Raw genomic sequence first — 6000 nt, forward strand, 5'->3', positions numbered from 1 at the left:
TTCTGGAGAAATTGCAAGCCAACATACAAAAACGGAGATAACAAAATTGGTAGTTTTCTCTTTGAAATTTGAATTGATGATAGAAATGCTTCTAGTCAAATCCTTAGAAACACAGAGACTAAAGAACATCTTATCTTTATTGATTTATAAACTTCTCAAAATTAAAGCTCTCAAAGTTGCTATTTATACGAAAGACATCCCTATTTTAAGTGGAATATAAAAACACAAAATTAATCTAAATAATAAACTTCATATCCTAATTTAGATTTCATTTTTATGTTTATCTTCTAACTTATTAAACAGTTATTAATAAGTTAAATTATTCCAAAAATCTTGGAATTATCCAACATATACAAACAGAATCGGATCTAAGCATAACCCAGATAAATATTGGTTTTGGTTCCCAAATTTTTTTAGAATTTTATATATAGGCCCTTAAAATTATATAAGAAATTTTTACTAATTTTTTAAGTGGTTTAAATCCCTAAAATCTTGACCATGTATAGAAGTAGGACGAATAGGAAAGCAGCTGATGAGAGAGACGAATAATTAGGTCACAAAGAGGCACGATTTGTGAGCACACTTGCGTTTGTGTTTCCATCGCCTGTCTTACACTATTTCCAATGGTACATAGAAATATACTCTATATTTCATTCTAAAATAGTATAACTCTATTATAGAGTTGAATTTACTCCAATGGTTCACTCTATAATAGAGTGAAATATATAGCAAAGTTGTTTTTTCACTCTATATTTGAAGTAAAAAGACAACATTACTCTATATTTCATTTTTGTTATAGAGTAACTCTATTATAAAGTGAAACATCGGAATAAATTAAATTTTATAATTGAGTTACTATATTTTAGTATGAATTACAGAGAAATTTTTTGTGTCCCATTGAAAATGCCTTAGGGTTTGCAGAAGAAGAAGAAGGTGGGATTTTGAGTTTTCAAATATTCGGGTTTGATGTTTGAAGAAAATGAAAGTGAAGAGGAGAGAAAGCAAATTATTTTTCTTTTTATTACTTCAATTTCATAGAAATAAAGTGATATTAACAATATTAAAGAAATAGGGGTACTATTTAATATGGGCTCCAATTGGGTTTGAAGCTCAATAATATGGATCTTGTCTTCTCGTCCACTACCATATGTATTTATAGAAATAAACCAAATTATTTTTCTTTTTATTACTTCAATTTCATAGAAATAAAGTGATATTAACAATATTAAAGAAATAGGGGTGCAATTTAATATGGGGAGAATTGCCAAGTGTGACTCAAAACTTGGAGTCAAACCCAAAACAATACCTCAACTTGGGTCAAAGGCAAAAGTAACCTAAAAGGCTATTGAAATTACAACTATCCCCTTGTGACCAAACAAAAAAACGGAATTCTTTTTACGTTTCTACCCCTCGCAAGTCGTCTGTTTAGACGACTTGAAAATAAGTCGTCCAGACGACTTAACTTAAAGTCGTCTGGACAGTTAGTCTTAAACATAATTTAAAAATTTTGTAAAAAATATTTTGATAAGTGAAAAATGGGAATTATGTAATTAACATATGTCTTAGGAGGTATAAATTAAGATATAACAAATTTCAATTGTTTTCAGCATAGATGAGTGAAAGTAGTGAGTCATGATATTCTTAAGTTTATGTTTCATCAACATATGTTGTAGTATTGTATGTGTTCTTAGGGTTAGATTTTGGAAAGCATTAAAACCGTTTTTGAAAATTTTTAAAATTACTTATGCGTGTTCATTTCTGTGTATAGTAAACACTATTTAAGTATAATTTGATTTTATAACGTGGTTAGTTAGTTAATCTAGTCATTTTAGTTTAGGGGTTCATTTTAGGGTCTAGGACGACTTAATATTTTGTCGTCTGAAAACAGACGACTAAATATTAAGTCGTCTGTTGTACATTATCAGCCAGAATAAGTCGTCTAAACCGGACCAAACCTTAAAGTTTACCAATGTAATTTTAAAGCTAACCGGATTATTTACCCAATATATAAGGTGATTTTTTTTTGTTTCATTTTTCGCGATATTCAGAAACCCTAACAGTTCTCTCTCAAAGGCGATTTCGAATTCCCACGATTTCCGAACAAACCATCGTTCTCAACATCGGCTATCTATCTCACTTCATTCTCACCGTTGTCGCCGCAGCTTCTTCTAACCCTAGCGCCGCCGATTCCTCTAAACCCTAGCGCCGCCGATTCCTCTAAACCCTAGCGCCGCCGCTTCCACTATTTCCGAACAAACCGTCGCCCTCGCCACCGTGGTCACCAACGTTCTAAACACTAGCGCCGCCGCTTCTTCTAAACCCTAGCGCCGCCGCTTCTTCTCTGTAAACCTTAGCGCCGTTTCTCTGTAAACCCTAACGCCGCTAAGTCATCAATCTCGAGGAAAAGATGAACATAAAACGTTGTCTCTATCAATTTACTCATTCTCACCGTTTCACGTTTATTTTTTCAGATCTATAACCGCAATGACGAGTACTCCAACTCCTTCTGCGACTGGAAGACTTGTAAGTAATTTAAGTCGTCTGGAAAGTCTTCCAACTGGACGACTTAGTAGATGACTTAAATATAAGTCGTCCATTTGGAAGACTTTCCAGACGACTTAATTATAAGTCGTCTACTAAGTCGTCTGGACTTATATCGTTGTCTTTGATTATTTTGCAGACAAAAAGGATGGATATTCCAGAACTCCCCCGTAGGTTATACACATCAGGGGAAGAACCAGAAGCCCACAATAGCATTTCGTATCATACGGATAACAGCAAGTTGCATACTGCTCTTAGGAAAGCTCTTACTGATGACGAATTTGAAGAGCTCAAGGAGTCGAGTTTGGGAGTTTTCATCAAGTTCAAGGAGCAGGGATTTGGTTGGGCTTCAAGGCTGGTTCACTACATGCTCAGTTTCAAGCTGGACATTAAGAAGAAGTATGAGATGTGGTCTCTCGTTGGTCCAGAACCTTTGAGGTTTTCACTGTTAGAGTTTGAAAACCTCACTGGTCTAAACTGCGAGTACATCGAGGACCTTGAGACACCAAAATGTGACGTTACCCCAGAGATGGTTTCTTTCTGGGGGATGCTGGGAGTTCATCTGGAAGCTGGGCCAACTACTGATCAGATAATAGCAGCACTGCAGAGATGCGGGGATTGGTCCAGGGAAGATCGCAAGCGGCTCGCGTACCTCTCCATCTTCACTGGATTCATTGAAGGGAGAAAGTTTTCAACCGCTACACGATCTACTCTGGCAAGGCTAGTGATGGATTTAGAACGGTTTGAGAATTATCCATGGGGGAGAGTCGCATTTAAGGTGCTGATGGACTCTTTGTGGAACAAAGAAATTGCTGGCTGTTACACCGTGGATGGGTTTATACAAGTTCTTCAGGTCTGGACGTACACAGCTATGCCGGAATTGGGTGCTAGTATTGGTGGTCCCAGAGCAGACAGTCCGTCTCCACCGATACTGGCTTACGAGGGCAGCAGAGGCCGCAGATCAATGAAAGCTGCTATCTTGAGTCAGGTATTTACTTCAATCCAAAAGACTGCGCAGACGACTTATTATAAGTCGTCTGGAAGGTCGTCCAGCTGGACGACTTATCGGACGACTTAATTAAGTCGTCTGGAAAGTCTTCCATCTGGACGACTTATTAGACGACTTATTATAAGTCGTCTGGAAAGTCTTCCATCTGGACGACTTATTAGACGACTTATTATAAGTCGTCTGGAAGGTCTTCCAGCTGGACGACATAGTAGACGACTTATAATTAAGTCGTCTATTTAGTATTTTTTTTTGAAATATCTAACTCGATTCTTCTATTTACTGCAGACCCGCGTGATCAACTTTGTTGAGAAGGACATTAGTGAAATGTGGCCAAAATGGGACTCTGAGGTTGAGGACCTGCCCGCGGAGAACATCATTAAAGTCATGTATGAGCGGAGACCGTGGAAGTGGACCATGGATTGCTGGGAAGTCACTGGTACTAAGGTCAATACAAAACCTAAGGTTGTGACTCCATCAAAGAAGGCCAAAGAGATGGTTGTGTTGGAGGAGGAGGAGGAGGAGGAGGAAGACAATCCAAGACCTCGGAAGAAAGCTCGTAAAGAGGCTCCTAAAGTGGCTAGTGAAGAGGCTAGAGAAGAGGCTAGAGGGGTGACCAGAGAGGAGTTGGAAATTATGTTCAAGGGCGTAGCTGACTGCATGAAAAAAGGGTTTAATAAGTGCATGAGGGAGTTTAGGAAGTTGTCCGATAGATTGGAAGCTGTGGAGAAGAAGGTTGGTGTCACCAATCAGGCTACCCCTCAAGATAAACAGCCTACCCCTCTTGCCAAAGAAACCGGGGGTAGAAACAAACAGGCTACCCCTCATGCCAAAGAAACCGTGGTTAGTAACCAGCCTCCTCCTCATCAAACCAAACAGCAGCCTCCTCCTCCTCAAAAGAAACAGCCTCCTCCTCAAAAGAAACAGCCTCCTCCTCAAAAGAAACAGCCTCCTCAAATCAAAGAGGTTAGTATCAAATCCAGGGTTAACTAGTTGTCCAGACGACTGTAAAAGTTGTCTGGACGACTAGTTGACCCTGGACGACTTAAACGTAAGTTGTCTGGACGACTAGTTGACCACGGAAGACTTAATTTTAAGTCGTCCAGGTCCAACTAGTCGTCCAGACAACTTTTGTTTAAGTCGTCCAGAGTTAACTTGTGTGCAACTTTTATTGCAGAGATGGTTGCCGGAGGATACAGCAACCGAGGCATTCTCGGTAAATAAGACCTCCAAAGAGATTGTTGCTGTCACTTCCACCGATCACCAACCGAGCCTCGCTTCCACCGATCAACAACTGAGCCTCGCTTCCACCGAGCCAAGCGATCCAGTTTCAGAACCGAGCCTGGTTGTATTGGACAAGCGTGCAAAGAGTAAAAGAGCGAAGAAACCTGCTCCCACTGTGAGATCTCCTTATACGGCAGAGAAAAAAAAAGATAAAGTGGGAGCCTATAATCCATTTCCGCCAGTAAACAAAGATCGGTTGAAGGAACTCGCTGATTGGTTGAAAACTGATCCGTAAGTGATTGCTTTACCCATAATAGCTTGATTTAGTCGTCCAAAACTGATTGCTTTTTTGTTTGCAGTCATTATTTAACTAAGACCGAGGACAAACCACGTACATCACCAACAAGGTGGTACCACTTCCTCCGGACAGCCAGAGGATGGCTGGAAGACTGCGTAAGTCTTCTGCACACGATTTAAGTCGTCTACAAAGTCGTCCAAGTAGACTACTTTCCAGACGACTTATTATAAGTCGTCTGGAAAGTCGTCTACTTGGACGACCACGTAGACGACTTATATTTAAGTCGTCTGGTAACTTCTAACTTGTTATATTTAATATGCAGCATATAGATGCTTGGATTAATGTGCTAAGGCAGAGGTATCAGGAGAACCCACAAGCTTTCAGGAGCGAGCGAATGTGCTTCCTGGATCACAACTTTTCCCAGTCTTGGAGAGAGCAGTATCACCTCTTCAAAACATCGGAACCTGATCACAAAGGTTTAGGAAGAGTTCTACCTGGTGGGGCGTCGTATTTTTATGACGGATCAATACCTTCATTTTGCCAATCAAACAAGAAGTGGGGGGAGGACATTGATGATATCTATGCGCCAGTGAACTTGGACGACAAGCATTGGGTTGCTATTTGGATATCGATCCCTAAGAGGCACATAGTCGTCTGGGACAGCATACCTTCATCTAGTGTACCAGACGCATGGGATGCGATAATGGAGCCTTTTCTCCAGATGGTCCCTTATCTGCTTGTTGAGTGCGCAGCCACCGACGAAATACGGGTCAAATACGGGTTGGAGCCATACACATATGAGAGACCGCTGAAAGGTGTACCCACGGCCAACAATGGTGATTGTGGCGTGTACACTGTAAAGTACATTGAATGTCATGCTCTCGGTGTCTCCTTTGACCCTAAAGACTTTGCTAGGTGCAACGCAAAGAAA

The sequence above is a fragment of the Brassica napus genome, chromosome C3, assembly GCF_020379485.1.
Source record: "Brassica napus cultivar Da-Ae chromosome C3, Da-Ae, whole genome shotgun sequence".
NCBI classification, from domain to species: domain Eukaryota; kingdom Viridiplantae; phylum Streptophyta; class Magnoliopsida; order Brassicales; family Brassicaceae; genus Brassica; species Brassica napus.